This window comes from Leptinotarsa decemlineata, unplaced genomic scaffold (assembly GCF_025532065.1).
Source record: "Leptinotarsa decemlineata unplaced genomic scaffold, Ldec_3_MD MMD2_P_RNA_scaffold_6, whole genome shotgun sequence".
Lineage (NCBI taxonomy): Eukaryota > Metazoa > Arthropoda > Insecta > Coleoptera > Chrysomelidae > Leptinotarsa > Leptinotarsa decemlineata.
This window is the reverse complement of record NW_027412533.1, coordinates 14,017,938-14,038,618: the sequence shown is the minus strand read 5'-3', so window position 1 is coordinate 14,038,618 and position 20,681 is coordinate 14,017,938. Positions and strand designations below refer to the sequence as shown.

The 20,681-nt window shown below is 35.0% G+C and overlaps 1 protein-coding gene and 1 long non-coding RNA gene across 2 annotated transcripts in view; one reads left to right on the top strand and one right to left on the bottom strand.

Annotated features, from left to right (window-relative positions):
* The window catches only part of LOC111503367 (uncharacterized), a 33,770-nt gene extending 19,489 nt beyond the window's left edge, over positions 1 to 14,281 (bottom strand). Inside the window, exon 1 of the long non-coding RNA XR_012464203.1 lies at positions 13,113 to 14,281. This is a non-coding gene — a long non-coding RNA (uncharacterized lncRNA). The remainder of the gene's footprint in view (positions 1 to 13,112) is intronic.
* The window catches only part of Sox102F (transcription factor Sox102F), a 615,532-nt gene that overhangs the window by 104,062 nt on the left and 490,789 nt on the right, over positions 1 to 20,681 (top strand). The window lies entirely within an intron of this gene.

The following is a 20,681-nucleotide window of genomic DNA, read 5'->3' as shown; positions in this document are numbered from 1 at the left end:
GTAATTTATTTGTCATATAATGTATAGATATTCAAAGACTAACAAATTTCCAACTTAGACTTTTATTAGTCAAAGTATTCATTTGTCACATAATCTATGAATACTAATACAACTAACTACTGTTTGTGTGAATAATGTAGCCCTGAAAAGGGCTGTTGTTTTTTTTTGACCAGTAGGTCCACGGTTATTGTGCCACAGGTTGGACATTATTACATATAATACATGTAGATACTCGGGTGAAGTTTGTTAGTGGCCTCTCGCAAGCTTCACACCAATTCTGTTCCATTTCCATAATTGAGACAGTGTTGTGGGTGTTGACATGGGCATACCACCCTCCATTATTGTTTCTATGCGAATAAAACCGAAAGCAGCACCAACATAGTTTTTTGTTCTCTCCATCTATTGTGCTGATCAATACGTATGCATCCAATGCCCAATACAAATCCAAGGGATCTTCCAGTGTCTCACTGACATTGAGTGTTCGCATACCGATCCTCATAGCACCATCACCTTCAGTTGTGTCAGCTTCTATCCCTTCATCATCTCCTTCTTCATCCATGACCCTCTCAAACTCCATCACGTCATCATCTTCGTCGCTTTGGTTGGCCTCGTTTTCAACTTCGTCTATCTCATCTTCATCGACTCCAACATCTTCTGCTTCAACTATTACTTCCTCTAGCGGAACATTGACATCCTCATCATCTGATTCGTCTATCCAATTGTTTTCATCAACAGCAGCTATTCTATTTAATGCAGCATTTATTTTTGCAGAATTCATCTTGTTGTTGTTTGCTCACAGTTGTAGAGAGTGAATGAATGAACTCTAGGTTTGCAAGTCAACTTATATAGGAGGTGATGCGACTCCCACTTGACTCGTTTAGAGTGGAATAGTAGGAGAAGTTATCCCACTATACTTCCACATGATGTTGATTTGTATAAATAGAGATCGTAGGTATAGGAGAGAGCATTCAGAGTTTCTGTAAGTCATCTCTTAATATTTCTAATCGAATTAGTAAAATGCCGTTTCCAAAAGAGTGGAATGAAAAACCAAAAGTGTGTGTCTACCCAATGATGATTGCAGGGGCTATTGTGTGCTACTTTTGTCAAATAAGTAGACCTAAGGATTCAATCAATCCATGTACTGGTATGTGTAGTGATTGCGTGTTGCGGATTCAACTATCGCCTCCTTCTCATCCACCGAAGCGAACAAAATCGGATTATCGTCAACAACAGTTACAGTGTCTGAAGTGTTCCGAACCTATAATATTTAACAATATAGGTATCTGTAGAAATATTTGTGGTACCTGTGCTGCCGTTCCAACTCCACTGCAACGTTGTTTGCGTTGTGATACATATTCCATGAATTGTTGGAATCATGTATGCAATGCATGTAGAAGTACTTGGGATCTGTGTGAGAAGATTGGTCAACTCTACCCCAATAGGAGAATCCATTTTTTTCAATGTTGGTGTTTGACGCACGAGCAACAACTATTGAGGAATAGAGTCAAAGAACGTTCCACATCCACAGAGACATATTAACATTTTTCATTTTTTATTATCGTTATTGTCCTCTATTATTAATATATATATATATATATATATATTATATATATATATATATATATATATTTTGAATTTATTTGTATTATTTTCTAACATTTAAAAATACATGCATGCAACACAAAGTTTTCCTCTTAAATGACAAAGATTGTTACATGCGTGAATAGTTTAGTGAGAGAGCGCATGTGCCAGTTGATGAAAGAGCGCATGCGCTAGTTTATTTTCTTCTATAAATGGTGAGGTCTCAGTAACATCATCACCTTTCCTATCCACATTCTATTGCTATCACATATCATTCCTCAGACCTTAATAATCATGAGCTCTATGCCGCTATTGATTGCTGAAGATGGTTCACCACTTGTTGATATCGATCAGACTGATTTTGAAAATATTCCAGTATTACATTTATCGAGTCAAGATTCGATAAATGATTTTGATATTAACGACTTCGTTAACTTTGCAGATGTGCCAGAACCAAATGAGCAAATTATTATTGAAAATCCGATCGTTTCGCAATTATCATCACTCAAACACTCTTCATCTACCCTTCCTCTTGGTGTTGATAAGAAATCTAGAACAATCAAGAGGAAGGTTACTAAGGCATCTTCATCGATTGTCACTGACTTTAAAGAAAAGAAAGAATCCAAAAGTGTTGTGCGACAGAAAAAACCCGCAACGAAAAGTGACAGATCGAAGAGGAAGCCAAAAGGTACTCCTAAAGAAATGAAGAGTGATTTGAAAGCTGAACCGCTATCTTCTTTCAGTCCCCTCCATCGGTTTGGGGAAATGAAAAGGAAAGCAAAATGCCGTCTTGTAAAGGCACAGATGACTATTGCTGAACTTGAAAAGAGTGAGCGAGCTATTAATGCTAATAATGAAACTCTTGAAGCATTAGATGCCAAGATTGCATTAGCGAAGGTTGAATTGGCTAGAATGTCTAAAGATGCTGATGAACTCCGTTCAAAAATTGGTAAAGATAAGCAATTCCATCAACGTTCGAGAATGCAAGCTCAGGCTGAGCTTGAGGAGTCGACTGAGCTTTATGAGACAGCATTATCAGTGAGAGATAATTGGCAAAAAGAGTTGGATACTGCATTTCAAAGTGACGGCGATTAGTTTTGGGAATGATAATGTGTTTTCAATATCGTGAGTTGAAAAATATAAGCGGGAATGGAGTATACAATTAATTTGGTTTGGTATACACAGAACATTGCGAATGGCTGGGGCAATGTTTACCGCTGCAATATTTTTCAGTTCACATACTTATAATTGAAATGAAAGGAATAATGAACTTTAATATTACTTTATTCATAAAAGTCACTATTATATACATTTAAACCATATTTGATTCATCAATCCAAGAATTTTGTTCGCTAGGAAGGCCTAACCACTTTACATATACTTTATTTTTTCTTCTCTTCAACACCTTCTCAATCAGATATACGTCAGGATTCTCGGTTCGTAATAACTCTTCTTCGTAAAAACATCCTCTAATCGGCTGTTCATTCATATCTTCAAGATTATAAGTCGTTGGGATGGTTTTATTAATTTTAACAATCTTGAATAGCTCCGTGGTAAAATTCGCAGTGTAAGACTTTTCAAAAATATGTTTGTATTTACTTATACGTACAATATCATTTAATTGGAATTTGGGTTTACTTTGTCTTCCTCCAATTCCATTGATACCATTGAATTTTAATTTTGTTGTTGAATCAACATTGATGGGTGCCATACCTATTGTACGATGAACTTTATTATTATATCTACTAGTTATAATTGGAAGAATATCAAGCCATTTGTGGTGACCTCTCATCGAAAATTCCTTGTAGAGCCATGCCTTTATTGTACGAATCACTCTTTCTGCTATAGCTGCCTTCTTTGTGCTAAATGTTGAATAATGATTGATATTATATTCTCGCATGAGAGATGAGAAGCTTTTATTGAAAAATTCTTTCCCTTGATCGCTTTGTATGTGTTTGGGGGAGTATTTGGCTTCTTTCAGTACATGTTTCATTGCATTAGTTACTGTACTACCTGTTTTATCTTTAACTGCTACAGTCTACAGATATTTGGAGTAACAATCTATCACTACAAGTATATATCGGTATCCTTCATTACTTTTTGCATAAGGTTGCAGTTCAGCTAAATCTATTTGCCATAGATCTGCAAAACCTTTGATGGTGGTTATTCTTCTACGAAAATTACGTCTTGCAGGTTTATGTAATTCATTAACAACTTGTCGTTTGACATCACTTATTTCATTAGTCATTCTATTTCAATATGATTAAAGAGAAAAGGTGATAATGTTACTGCATTGAATGATGATGTGACAGTGATCATTACATGTGAATATGTTAATATATTATACCTTCTTCACGTAATTCTTCAATTATTGAAATTATTTCATTATCATGTCCGGTATGTCCGGCTGACTTTGAAGCTACCAATAGTCGTAGGCGAGCAACTAACTCTTTCGGTGAATTCCAGTACACATAATTCACAGGTTTAGAATTATATATTTTCTCCATTTTCACTCGTTTGAGTGCTCCACCAATTTTACTTCTACTTCTTATTGGATATTGTCGTGAGTCTAATAGAGGTTTGATAACTTCACGAAATTTTTTAGAATTTGTATTTTTAAAACCATTCTTCAGATGATATTGTTTATATGGAGCATTCGTTATTTTCAATATTTTGGAATATACTTGACAAGTTTCTTCATTATCAACATCTTGTGGATTCTTCAAAAAAATCATATCATACAATTCTGGACTACCTGCGCATTCATATTTTTTCACTTTATTAGCATCCCAAAATGAAATGTTTCCATCTTTGAAATTCACCACTAGACTTCCCATTTTCAGCTTTTGTGTAATTGGATCCATACGTACGCCAAATGTTCCATCATATGCTGGATTTCTAGATTTTATATTATTCAAATGTTTCATCAAAACATCTTCACCACTTTCATTCATAACAGGTGAGATGTCAGGATCCGAGGAATCGATGTGGGACGATGATGGTGTTTCGAATAGAGTTGTTCTCATATCGTCTTGAAGTGTGCTCGTGTCACTATTCACAGATGATACACTACCAAAAGATTGTTTTCTTCCTATTGGAGTACTCATGGGATAATTTGAAGTAGATTGAACAGTTCCATGATTTGGTGATAACACTGGTGATTTAGAAGTAGCGTTTGATGATAAAACATTCAATGGTTTCATTATGGGCTCATACAATCTTTCAAGTGTCGTACGATTTTCAATATTATCATTCTTGATAGAGTTGAATTTCTGCCTGACAGCTTCTGTTGTCTCTACTAGTTGACGTTTCAAATTTATTTCATTGTTTTTATTTTCAGGATCTTTTTTTGTATTCATAATGCCCTTTTTTTTGAATTAAAGCTTAATTCGTTGGTGAAGTGACCACTACAATATTCAGTGATCGAATAAGTTCCAAAAACAAGATCATGGGTATATAAAACTATCGAATCCTTTGCGATATCTACCTTCATCTATTTTTCTATCCTTATCAATGACTAGAAATCCATATTGGTCCTCCCAGCATTTAACACACATCAATTGGAATTGTTTGAATGTTACATCGGGTGAAACATGATCTGAATAAATGTGATGTAAATTCGTCTCATCTTGTTTGAACATTATAATGAAATTGGTATTGTCACGCACTAACTGTTTGGGTACCCGTGAATATGTCTGTGCTAGATAAAAACAATCAACATCCTTATGACGTCCCATACAGAAATATGATCTAATAATATCTTGCTTTTCACATATCACATCATCGAAAATGAAAACAGAATTAGGCTTAGCGTCGGAGGGTTCCACTATTTCTGCATTATTGCTGAATGTATAAAAACCTAATCCTTTTATAGGTTCCAAAACACTTCGCAAGTACTGATATTTAGGTTGATTGAGTGATTTCGAATAGAGATACACATTTCTAAATCTCAGTCCTTGTGGATGTGTTAATAGTGATATCATTGCATTCGTCTTTCCACAATTTGAAGGTCCTATAATGAGTCCTCGAACTGATGATGGAAGTAGTGGACCATGTCTGAATACCCTTTGTCCATTCAATCCACAACCAAATTTCTCATCTAGATTATCTACAGCAAACTTTTCTTTCTGTTTTACAATGCGCATCGTGCCGTGGTTGGAGACTATATAAATGTTATTAGCTTATTCATTTCAATGTGTACCATCAAACGATACGGACGTATTGAAAGTGATCGTAAAATTAAAAGAGGTTGTGGTTTTGTTAATGATTTAATAAACAAACTTCCTTTCGAATTACATCTACCCGGAGGTTATCAATACTGTGGACCGGGTACAAAATTGAAACAACGTTTAGCTCGTAACGACCCTGGAATCAATAAATTAGATATTGAATGCAAAAAAACACGATATTCAATATTCTAAGCATCCATCCGATCTTGCAGCAAGACATTTAGCCGACAAAGAACTTGAATACAGCGCTTGGGATAGGGTTAAATCGAAGGACGCGAGTATTGGGGAAAGAGCAGCTGCATTACTTGTCACCAACATTATGAAAGCGAAAAGACATATGAGCATGGGTTGTAGTACCAATAAGAAAAAATGTAAGAGGAAACAAACGAAGAAAAATAAAATTAAAAAAGTTGCATTTGGTGCTGGGATAGTCCATAAAGTGCGAAATGTATTGAAGAAAGCTGGTGGGAATCAATTTGTGACGAATAATAGCAAAAAAGCTATCACTGTGGCATTGCAGGCGGCACGTAAATACCTTAAAGCTGCCGGTGGAAAGAAGAAAATCCGCACACCACGCATAATTCCTGTTCCCAAGATCGGTGGACTTTTACCATTGATACCAATTTTTGCTGGACTATCCGCACTAGGAAGTTTGGCGGGAGCCGCTGCTGGTATTACCAAGGCCGTGAATTCGGCAAAAGCCAGCAGAGCGGCTTTAATGGAAGCCAATCGTCACAATAAAACCATGGAGGCTGTAGCATTAGGCAAACGCGGAAGTGGAATATATCTCAAACCATACCGTAAAGGTTTAGGACTATATTTAAAACCATACAAAGCCACAAACAAAAAAAAAAACTAATTGAACCCCTACCTTAGAGGCCTCTTACTGATCTCGATCTCAGTTATTATGCACAAAAAATGAAAATTCCACATTTTCGTGGTGTTTTTATGCGTGATAGATTACCATCTTCAGGTCCAAAACAAAACGAGACAGCTATTGTTAATTTAGATGGAATAACTGGACCAGGAACACATTGGGTGGCATATAAAAAATGTGGGAAAGAAGTCACATATTTCGATAGTTTTGGAGATCTACCCCCACCATTGGAATTGACTCGATTCTTTCGAAAATGTTCGAATGTAAAAATCAAATATAACTATGATCGACAACAGAAATTTAATACAGTTCTCTGTGGTCACTTGTGCTTGCAGTTTCTCTCTAGATAATTTTCCAAATAAAAAAGGATTCAACACCAAAACTGGATCGGGAGGCTATCAAGGGAATGGGGTTTTCACTTAGAATGTTTTCAAAATATGGTACTTTGAAAAAAATGGATAAAGTGATGCTTGCAAATATGCCTAAGGAAGTGATACTTGCATGTGTTGCACATGAGATTGCATATGTTTGGGAAAAATTGCCTAAGCATCTGCAAGATGACATCGATATAATGAAACATAGATATTGTTATGAGCACCACCACCACGATCAAAATTCAGAATCGGATGTTAATGACGGTCCTATACCTCGGAAATCTATGTGTTGTATTTGTAATATAGAGGATGTGAATATTGGTATCAATAAAAATGATACTTATTACAATACAACACCTTCCAAAAAGTGTAAATTGTCTCAAATGTGCTGTTGCTGTGTACAATAATGAATTGAAATGTGTTTCAAAATATTCATCAGTCATGTCACGAAAGTTCGAGCTACAAGCTGTCGGGACAAGTGTCTTGAGTGCGGATTTTTTTCCACCAATTGAATTGGATAGGAACAGTCGTTATGGATTAGGACTTTTGGGATTCTATGGGTGCAATACAATCAATAATATAACTGAAGCTAATAACTTAGTTAGTTTTAGAATCAGTAATGACAACTCATCGATACCCCAAAAGTTGACAATTGAAATTCCATGTGGTGCTTATGAAATAGAAGAGATCAATGCCGTCATACAGAAACATATCATGTTCAGATTGTTTCATGATAAAAAACCAAATGATGTCGTTGCAGATGATATTTTCTATCTACACGCCAATAATAATACATTCAAATGTGAAATGCGATCCAAATATGAAATTGATCTGACACATCCAAATTCAATAGCAGAAATGATGGGGTTCGCTCATGAAATATTTCCACCAAATCAGATACATGAATCATCATTACCAATAAACATTACAACTGTGAGACTTATCCGCTTAGATTGCAATATAATATCTGGTTCATATATAAATGGTGAAGAATCCCACATTCTTTTCTCATTCGATATTGATGTTGAACCTGGCTACAATCTCACTAAAGAACCACACAGTATTATATATATGCCTGTCAGTCCAGAAGGTCGTCAATTGATTCACAACATTACAGTGCGTATTTTGGATGAAAAAAATAACCTTATCGATTTTGGAAGTGAAGAAGAGATTTTCATTATTTTGGAATTGAAGAAAATCGAATAACTGTTGTTATGGGTTTCATTTATAATAGACAAAATCGCATTGAACAATCCCAAACGAGTTGCACTATCAAAAAGAAAGGTGTGCATAAAAAGAAGCTCATTCCACAAGTGTATGCTAAACAGTTAGCACATAACGCTCTGTCTGTGAGTGATCTTAAATTTTTGAAATCGATTGGATTGAAAGTGAGAAAATAACAATGGTGCTCGAAACAAACAATGAAAAGTTGAATATATTCAATGAACCAGTGCTCGATCATTCTCTCATAAGTTTACATGAGCACACATATAAGCCCTATGGATCACCGCTATTCAGGAATTCGGATGAAATCAGAATTGCAATCAATAATCAAGATGTTATACTAGATATTGCCGAGAGCTTCATTTACATAGAAGGTAAATTCACCCCCAAAGATGTAGCGAAAACATGCTATCTCTCGAATAATGCAATTGCATTTCTCTTTGATGAAATTCGTTATGAAATGGGAGGTGAACAAGTGGCTGTTGTTAGAAAACCTGGGATAACATCTACAATGAAAACCATGATATCATTTGGACAATCTCATGCTAACACATTATTGACATCTGGTTGGGGACTTTCACAATTGAAGCAAGATATCTTGGATACAAACAGTCATGTTTTTAGTGGAAAACTACCACTGAAATATTTGATGGGTTTTGCTGAAGATTACAACAAAAGTATCTTGAATGCCAAACAGGAATTGATTTTGATTATCGCTCGATCATTCAAAAACTCATATATAGGTGAGGTTGATGCTGATTTGGAAATAAATAAAATCGAATGGAAAATAAGGCATATTGTACCAGATGATAAACACAAGCTCAAACTTTTGAGTAGAATAAACAAAAGCGGTCTGAATGCCAAAATCAAGTTGGCGTATCGTATGTGGGACCTCTATGAACTACCATCATTACGTGGGACTTCTTCAGACATATGGGCCATCAAAACAACTAACGCATTGGAAACTCCTCGTTTTGTCATCATCGCATTCCAAAGTACTACCACATCTGAAGATAGAACACAAGATATTACAAAATTCACAACTGCTGATATCAATAGTATTCGAGTATACTTGAATTCTGAAGTTTATCCATATGAGCGTTGGAATTTGAATTTCGATAAAAAACTTGATGCTCCTGCTTATTATGCTTTTGAGAGTTTCCAGCGAAGTTATTATGATAAAGATATGAGTGAACCTCTGATGGACATTGGACAATTTAGAGAGAATCCACTATTCGTCATCGATTGTTCCCATCAACCGAATGCAACAAAATCATCAACTATTGATATAAAGATTGAGTTTGAGACGAGGAAGACCAAGTTTCCAGACAACACTAAAGTATATGCATTAATTTTGCATGATACAGTTTTAACATACAATGCATTGGATGGTTCAGTTCATAGCAGATATTGACACTTTTTTTTCACTCTATCATGTACTGTTTTATGATCTTTTTTTATTTGTAACTGACTTATATCATGTATTGTATTTTATATCATATTTATTGTTTTGTAATCATTTTCTATTGTATTTCATCAGATTTAAATAAATAAAACATGAAAATAATACAAAGTTTTTTATTTGACATTATTTATGATTCACAGGAACATACAGACTATCTAAAATAACTTCTTCCTCATAATCATCATTTTCGCGACCATCTTCAATTTCCTCTCGATTTTCATCATTCAATTCAAAGTGATGAATAATCCATTCTGGCAAGTATGGTTGGAGGCTATACAGGAATCTTCTTAGGTTCAGTTCAATCATAACCTCACAAAGTTGCCACAATTCCAATTCATTATCCAAAAATTTGTTGCAAACTTCTGCACCACTCCAATAGTTCTCAGCATCACGAAGGCATAATTCGATTTGTTTTTCATCATAGCATACACTCATATCATAAACGCTTGCATGTTCGGCTCCATCACCCAACACCTTCAATTTAGACGACAAATGTTGAACCGATGATTTGAGATCTACAATATCGACCCAATCTTGACTTGCGTACTGCATCCACATCTTTAAATGGTGGAACTGAAATCGAACAAAAAAAAACAATAAGCAACCTCCAATTTTTCAGTGATATAATACTCACATTCCCATTTTACTTGTAGTTACAAAGTGAGTGTATTCAACTAAGTTAGTAATGTTTATATTTCCATATAATTATCATCTAATATATGAATATTAATAAAACAATAAGAAATTCATTATAATTACTATTATTATTCAATCATATTGAATTTGACTAGAGTTATCGTTTTCACACCAAAAAAAACTTTGTAAGCTATGACCTAAAGAAATTCACTATAAATTATTACTATTATTCAATCATATTGAATTTGACTAGAGATCGCGTTTTCATGCCAGCAAAACTTTGTTGGCTCTGTCCTAAATACATCATCGTATATTTACCACCTGATGAGTTGATACAAGATATATCGTCATCACTGAATTGCAACGAAATACGTTTTGGTAGCCATGTTTTAAATAATTTATCATTGCTCACATCTTGCAAAGTTAATAAAATTGATTTACCAAATCGTGTAGAATAAGTTGACATATTTTTAATTATGTACACTTCATCAATTGGCAATGATGATAAGGCCTTTTGCTCTAGTATTTCAACCTCCTGTACAATCAAATTATTAATTTTATTCAAGTCTACTTTTGAAACGGACATGATGAAAATATATATGAAAATATAAACAATTTCCAACAGACAAATACACTCACCGTCTTCCTTCTATTACGAACTGAATAACACTCTACCAATTGCTAACTGCTGCAGATATATTCGTCTACTGATTTCATAGTGTGCCAGGCATTTCTTTTATATTAAACAGTGTGAGTCACCCCCACCATGAAACCGTGAAAGATTCACATTGCTAGTTGCTATCCACTAGAGATGCCTGACGTCACAGCCAAGCCCATCTCCCAACTTGATGCGATAACAGTTGCCGGTACGAGCAAGCAGTGGTCGTTGCGGTCTCGGAGAGGGTAGACGCTAGGCAAACGGTCCTCGGCTGCCGTTGTGTCACCATCGATAGCGGGGGTAGAGCGAACCTTCATCGCTTCGGGAGAGGTGAGGGCAGACCGATGAATACGCATTACTCTGCCACACGTCGTGGAGTGAACATGTCGCTCTCTAGCCGTTGAACGGTTATTGCTGTGACGTCACTCCACTACTAACTTGGTGCCCTAACACCGATGGAGCATTTATTACTTGGAGGATCTTCGAAGTATGCAGACGTATGTTTGTACATAGACAAACAAGCACATGATGAAACCCTGTACCGTGCATTCTCCTACACACACACACATAAACACACAAAATCTCATATGAAAAAAAAATCTGAACGATCCATGCACCAGACACTTCAAGGTCACAACGCCTTGACTTCACTGCACAACAAAAAAACTTCACCAAACAACAACCAATAAAAAAAGCAATTAATACGTCATAGTGGTGGGGGGAGGCCGAGAATCAGCTGTAAACAACTACTGTCAACCAAGAAGATGCTGATGAAGAGATGACAAATGTTTTCAGTACGAGGTACACGTAACAGTGATATTTTCATATGTTAGTGAAATTTTACCTCAATACTCTTTTATGTCACGTTGTGTAGCTTTTCTGTAGATGATATCTGTTTCAATTCCATAACGAATGCTTGGAGTACAAACTAAAAGGCAAAAAGCAATTTTCTTGTCATTAAATATACATATGTTTGGAAGTAGTTAATACCAATGAGCTTCATCTTCAGTTTGGTGTCTGAAAGAAAGTTCTGTCCAAGTAGTTCTGTACACCATTTTGTGGAGAGTTCCGACATTTTTAGTATAAAGATAGAGAAGAAGAAAGCCAAAAAGTTTTTTTGAAACTGATGTCTTCTGAAAAAATAATCTTTTCAATCATTAGTTCGTATTTTTAGTGATTCCTTTGGTGATTTTCACCTTTTACAATTCGAATGAAATGAAATTATAATGTAGAACTTAGGTATACGTGCAGATATAAAAAAAGTAAAAAATTCAGTACTAACCGATAAGTCAATGCGTGAAGTCAGACTATTATTCAGAAAGAAAAATGTACTATCTATCAGTAACTCGTCAAGTTCAGCAATCTTGCCCATCAAAAAAAATACTGTACATATACTGTCAGGTACTAAACTCAATGGACACAAATTACTGATAACTAATATGGCATTTTCCATCGTGAAAAAATTTTGAGGTGAATTTTCTGAGGTGAATTGTCTGAGGTGAACTCAAAAGTTTTCCATTTCCACACCTCCCTAAAGTTTTCAATTGAATTTTTTTCAGATGGTAGGAGGTTGAAATACTCAAAAGGGTAGATAAAAAACTGGCCCTAATATTTTTTGTACATTATTGAAATCTTACTTATCATTTATTATACTTCCCACCCATGTTATTGACTGTTCCAATTGAGGTTAGAATATTTTATTTTCTTGTTGTATTTATTGTTCATTTTCTCACAAATCTGCTCAGACATTACTCACATTACAACAAAATGTTTTATTATTATTTTTCTCCCAAGTATTTTGTAACTTTTTTCAGGAAATCAAAGATGGAATCCCAATCACTCATTTACAAAGATAATCAATCATATTCAAGCCCAGAAAGTCGAAAAGCACTGTGAAAATTTGATTATCGAATATATTTGCCAAAAAAAAAATCTGATACGAAAATTGGTTCTGGAAATGAAAAAAAGTTAGTTTTTTATGCGCGCTAAGTACAGAAATTAAATTCCTTTCATTTTCATAAAAGGAGAGAAATTATGAATATGACGAATTACTGTTAAATGAATCTACCTTCAAAATTTTGTATATAACTTTTTGTGTCGCATTTTCCAGTTTCCTATACTAGATCTGTAAAGATTTTCCATTGATCCTGTTATATTCACAATCTCAGACGACGACAGATTGGGAATCCTCAATTCAGGCTCCAAACCATAATTTTTCACGCATAGCAAAATTGCATACACTTCATGAATGGAAAACTAATGTGTATTGACTGAGCAGGTGGTAATACCTGAAATGTGAATCTCTTACCGCGTAGTAAATTTTATGATAAGTTTTCGATCATACTGTACACCAGATGTTTCAGCTAAGCAACTTCTAGAATGACCGTTCATTCTCTACTTATCGCAGTTTGTTTCTTCAGCAGCGAACTTTCTGTATTTCGATGTAGTCCAAGAACATATTCCATGCTCGATGTTCCCATATAATTCAAAATTGCAATTTTTTCCAAATTTTTGATAACTCCAAAAAGTTTCCTGTCTGAAAATGTCTGGTACACACTTGTCTCATACATTATTACATTATGTTGAAGGAAAAGATCCATTAATGTTTCCAACTGCTATTAGTGTGGTTTTCATCGCAACCTTTATTCCCAAACAAGCCTTCGCACCCAGCTTGATGTGTTTTTTTCATCTTCAGCCACCAGACCAAGAATGCATGTATGTTTTAACACTGTGTAAAAGTAATACATCATGCCTCCATGTATTTCCCTAAATACGTTTGTTCAAAATTAGTGCTACCTTCGCCATTCTTTCCACTCTTTCTAGGTCTAGGCGATACTAGATTCCAGGTGAGCCCAGGATCTAGTATTCATTCATTTAAACTCCCTCGATAGATGTATTTCTTCTTCTCGAAGTTCAGAGGTCCTAATGTTCACTTTGGTGAATACTACTACGGACGATTTTTTGTTATAACATTTCAGCAGCCCTGCTACGTGCATTCCTTCACTATATTATTATGATTGCTCTGGATTAAGACCACCAAGTCGTCATTCAAAACAGTATTTAGAGATTCAAATTGCCATCCAACTTCAGCGAACACTTTAGATAATTTGTATTAAAAAAATTTCAAATAAATTATATGGACCTATCAGACAGAACTGTCATAGAAACAATTTTTCTTTCTATAGCTACTGAGTATTTGATATATGAAACAAAACCTCAATTCCACGCCAACTTACCGAAAACCATTGAAATGTTCTCCTGACTAATTTGTAAAGCTGACAAGTTCGACTAATTATCACTACCCAGAGCACCGTGGGTGAAAATTTGATATAAGTTTATCTCATATTCAGTTTTGTCGTGAAACTTCTTATAATTGAACTAGAAGTAAATTCTCCAGACAAATTGAATATGAACGTTCCTTCTGGAAACTGATTCCAAACTAGTCACTGAGTCACAAATTTGTCAAGAAGTGTGCATTTCATTCTCTCATAATGAATAAAAAAATTTCAATATGGTGAGCATGAACAACGTAAATTATAGACCACGACCTCACGCATACCTCGAAGATAACTGAACCTCACATCAAATTAGTTCAGCATTAAAAGTGAATTTAATACAATCATATCTCGATGGAATATTAACAAGAATTTAATTTTGATTTGATGTGTCAAAATTATTATGTTGGTTCTCATGGAATTTGTAGTCATGTCGACAGGGTCGTAACAAGGGATATTATTAGAGTACTCAACCTCTGATTGGCCTCAGAAAACTCTTTTAAGTTTAACTCTTTCATTAAATTTTGCAAGAAATTTATGAAAATTTTAGGAGAGTGAATGAAGGACTGTTTCAAATGAGCCCTTTGAGGTGTTTGCAGTTCACATGCCATAGTTTGTTATTTTCGAACTGTGGAAAGTATCCAAAGTGTATTTGTGCACCGGCTGAACTACGAAAACATGTGCTTACTATATTTGAGGATGTGAGGAATATATACTGATATTCTTCATTCACATATCAGATTCTGAATCTCTGTTGACATTTTTTACAAACAAACCGCTAAAGTAACTCTTGTACAGACACTTATTGAATTCAATAACCGTACGCCTCTGATTCCTTGACGGTTATCAACAACAACAATGATTGATAGTGCAGGAAACCATTGGTTTATTGAATATCATGCTGAGGTCTTGTAATTGTTATTAGCATAGGCGTTTTAATACCGGCAATTATTTACGACTATAGAGGTGCAAACTTTGTCAATATCCAACATATTCTAGGATACCAACGCATTCATTCATTTGATATACTCGTATAGCTGATATCCCAGCAATGTGGGAACAAAGATGGAGTGTTTATGAATGAAAAGTCAGCATTCATGATTACGAAGTATTACACAATATTTCATTTTTTGTAATTCTAAAAACTATCTGCAACATCGTTGCACATCAATAAAGCGGTAAACCTGGAATAATTATAATCATTACTGCAGCTGTTACTTTCTCCTAGATTGAAGACAAACTGAACTATACAAGGAGGATGATCCGCGTTAGATCGATTATCAATTCAGGGGATTCCTATTTCCACCGCTGAAATAAAAATATTCCTCTTCCGTGAAGAATTGAACACACTTTGGTCAACTTAATGGAAAAAATCGAACAAGATAAACTGATAAGTTTTGAAGTACAAAGTCTGTACACCAACGTTCCTGTTAAGATAGTTCCGATCGTCCAGAGAATGCGTTTCAAATTTGATGATCTTGAAGCCAGAAGTAAATAACTGAAAGGGGAATCATACCATTCTATAATTCTATCGTATAGACAACCATGAAAAACAAAACAATATAATATTATATACTAGAGAAATATTTGAAGTATATGTAAAAATTGAATAAATTCAATTTATTTTTTTTTTCAGACAACACTTTGAAGCCGTTATACGAATCACTAAATAGTGATTAGTGAGTAATGTTCGAAATAGTAGCTATTAGATTTCATCTATAGATTCAAAGCTACATGTATCACACCAGAACTAATCACCAATATGCTCAGCAGCAATCAATTTCGTGAATTGGTTGGAGTGATAGCGAACATTGAATGAATGAATTGAAATCCAATAGAATACATACTTCCGTATTCAAATATAGGAATAATATTCATGCAATATATATTGTCATATATATTGTTACGTTCCAACGTTATTGAATTTGATATTGAGAAACTTTAGGAATTGGATGAATCTCGCTGCTACTGCTATATAGTTTTCATACATATAGAATATAGATATTTATCTATATAACTCATAAATATTACTGGAGTTTTTTTCCAACACCAAATCGTTATTTTCAACACCTCGACACGTGTTTCGATCACCAAGTGATAATCTTCAAAGAGGAAGATTAAAACTGTTTTAATTCATTACTACACCAAAGTTTCCAAACAGTGCATCATGAGTATATAACTCATACATGATATTGCTTGTAGCTAGTCAGTCACAATGAGAAATGTTATATCAACAGCAACAATTATAAAATAAAAATATCTATATCATAGTATCTTTATATGCATAACATTTTAAGATAATACACAATCACACAAGGATGATAGTACACGTTGAATTCATACTTTGCTCTGAATGCACTTATTCATAGAATGAAAGCAACGTTTGACAAGAAAGTTAATTATTGAAATAATTGAAATTCAATGATTTTTTCCAATTTGGCTAAACTGTAACGTGGTAATATTGTGACAGCTCAGGTAGAGTAGTGATGCAGGCTAGAACATTTTCGCATGTTCTATCTTTTTGCATTGATTCCTATAAAATTTTTATATGAATGTATTTGAGAAGGGAGTAGAATCCTCAGTGATTTGAATAATTTTTGCACTGATATCTACATCTAATCCCGAATATTATTCTTAATGCGCGTTTTGGTCACCTAAATATTTTCAGAAACAATAAAATCACCCCAGAAAAAATAGAAAAGTCCAAAAAGAACTTTTCTCAATATGCTCGAATTGAGTTGGCTAAACGAAAATTGAATTATTAATAACCGTTTGATGAGTAGATCTACATGAGACAACCTCAGGCAATTTTAAGCCATTCACAATGATCACCTACCGTGATATGATTATTGTCGGGAAGTATATGATTTTGTAATTTCTTTTATTAGTTATAGAGATGAATTTTTCTTTTGTTAGTTGAGGGTCATTGGTAGAAAACCAAAATTCTCCTCCACTCTGTGCATCAACAATGAGACGGAAATGTTGCTGTTATTACCATCCGCAAAACAGAACAACTTGACATTTCATCATTATATGAAAACAAATGTCATCAGTATAGAAGCAGAACCCTACGATATTCCATGCTTTATGATTTTCAAATCTGATTCAGAACTGCTTTTCAAGTGTACAAACTGTTGTATAGCGTCTAGATACTATTCGAATAATTCCAACGACGGCCTCTAATGCCATAAAATGAGAGTTTTTCTTACGGAAGTTAATGATGAAAATAATCAAAAGCCTCGGAGGGGTCACACATAGTCAGTTATGAATGACCATGGTCCTCTGAAACGACAACTTCCTTGTCCAACATCTCAGGTTTCGATGTAGATTTTTCCGCATTAGTTCGAATATCTCGAAATATCCTGAAGATCTTTCATCCAGTGAAATTTCAAGTATCTCAAGAAAATTATCATATGGGCCTACAGTTGTCAATCTCTTTAAGATCGCCTTTTTATGTAGAGGTTGAATTTTAAATGTTTTGAATGCTTTTGAATATATACCCTTAGTTAATATTCAGAACTGTTTAAAATCTGTTTAAAATCTATTGAAAAATCTATTGAAGAAGTGCCATATTTTTTATCATCTTCTCAGCCACTGTTTCGAAAACAAATGTTGAATTTCGACTTTTGCGGCCGAGGTATTGAGTGTCACTATTTTTGGGGTTTGAAAGCCGTGGATTTTTTGAATTTTGTCTTGACGTTTCGCTGCCGCGAGTGGCTAGCTTTCTCAGCGGTTAATACATCCTGAGTTGATATTTCCGAGGACTGAATTTATGTCTGCATGACGTGTATTTATGTTGACTCATCAGGTAGTTTGGTATGCTAATATCTATATCTGTCTAAGATAAATTACGAAAAGCGTTCTAATATTGATTCAGGTAGTCTGGTGTGATGATACCTGTACCTGGATTTGGTATATTGTCAATAACGTTCGTTATTCTTGAACTTGGATTTCTATTATTTTTCGTACCAGTCGGCTATGGTATCCCTGGTTGGGGGCAATGGGTTTCGTGTTTTCGGACATAATCCTGTGGTTTCCTCCACTGAGTGTGGCCCTATCACAGCTGACTTGTCTGTTTGGCCTAGTCTGCAGTTTCTTTCATGCTCCTTCAATGTTGTTTCCACGGGGTCTTTTGGTGGTTCCGATGTATACCTTCCCACAAGTGCACGGTATGAACATAACCCCTACTGCTGATAGTGAAACATTTTTGTCTTTATTCGACCTGACGCTTTGTTGTTTACTAATGTCTCAATTGAAAGACTCTTTGAGGGGTCAGTCGACTGGTTTCCAAGTGATATCATTGGACTCTTCAGAGCATGTTTCACGGGGAATTACTTCAAAGTTCACCATGAAGACTGAACAGGAGCAGCGGATAGCATTCCTAGATGTACTAATCGAACGATGTGGTGCTCACCCACAAAGTGTACCGAAAACCCACGCACACGGATAGGTACCTGCACTATTGAACCATTATCTCAGTCGAAAGAGAGGAGTCATCTCCACTCTATCGGAACAAGCTCGAAGAATATGTGGTCCAGAACAGAAAGAACTGGTACATCTTCGAATGACCTTGAAATCGAATGGATACAGTGTACCCGATGTCAACAAAGTCATGAAACTGGACAATTCTACGGCTCAAAACGGAAAGGCGGCTCAGATTGTTGCACGCGCGTATCTACCTTATATTTCAAAGGTTTCAGACAGAATTGGAAAATTCTTGGGGCAACACAACATCAAAACGGTTTCCAAACCACACGCTAAGAGGATTCAACAAAGCCTCGAGTTGGTTAAAGACAACAGGGATCCACTATCAGCAACAGGGATTTATCTCATACCGTGCACTTGTAGGAAGGTATACACCGGGATCATCAAAAAATATATAAGAACAAGACTGAAGGAGCATGAAAAAAATGCAGACTAGGCCAAAAAGACAAATCAGCTGTGGCAAAAGATGCACTCAGTGAAGGAAACCACAAAATTATTTTTGAAAACACAGAACTCACAGCCCCGATCAGGGATACCATAGCCGACTGGTACGTGGGGCAATAGAATTCCACAAACAAACGGATAATGTCAAAAAAAGAAGAAACTGTGACCCCGATCAAATATGGAATCATATTCTAAGAATTTCAAAAATAGCAAACAGAATGACGGCAGTTAGAAAAGAGTCAACGAACATTATTGACAATTTACCAAATCCAGGTACAGGTATTATCACACCAGACTACGTGAACTAGCTACCTAAGCTAGTTCCAGGTATTACACACCAAACTACCTGAAAAGTCAACATAAATAATAAGCGTTACGCAGCCTTAATATCCAGTAATCGGAGATATCAACTTAGGAGGTATGAACCTCTGAGGAAGCTAGCCACTGGCGACAGCGGAACGTCAGGAAGAAATTTCAGAAATTCATGGCCTCCAAACCCGAAAAATAGTGACACTGAAATGGTGAATCTGTCACATTCGAACTAGGTTCCTGTAGTCTTTATTCTGTTTTTCTTTGAGTTCTGTAGATGAAAATCAAATTATTGTTTTTGTATATCACAATAGATTTTTCATAATCCTTTTTCAGTTTTATGAAAAGTGACAATATCCTTGTATCCTTGATAACTTATCAAGGGAAAACATTCGTCGAATGAAATATATGTGCATGAATTTACAACTACAAAGTACTGAAAGTTGCCCTAATAACTCTATATTGGTTGAAATTCAGCATTATCAATAGATAATGGAGTAATTGTAGTGATATGTGATGATATTAGATTTTGATATCAGCTCAACTCTTAGTACCTAACATTTTCAGTATTTATAATCTGTTTCTAATAACTTATAGAACTTACTACACAACAGCACTTTAGAATGAATTTACAGTGTTTCTCAACTATTTCCAAAAATACGACATGCGACATTCAAAAATACATTGTAAAGCTTTTAAAAATCACTGAGTATTGAATCATCCTAATATTACTTACGCTATTTCTTATTCATGAGCAAAAATTAGCGCGTTCATCACTGTCATTATCATCCGTATACCCTTCATTTTCATAAAACATGACTCTCTAATTTCCTCCGTTTTCTTCATTATTCTTCACGTGATATGATTGCAGGAAGAAACGAGAAGTGAATCCCCTATTATTTATTGTATTTAACGCAGTCGAGCCTCTTGTCCAATTACATAACAAGTAGCCAATTATGCAGGAAGACTCAATATTAGCTATTTTTCGAATATGTTGTTGGATCGCTGTCTTGAGGCGTTCATTTCAATTTTCTTGTTGTAAGGCGGCAAATCTTTCAGAAAAGTATTCAAAATTTTTTGCCGATCAAAGTGCATCAGTTTTCCACGGATATTTTTATCAACAA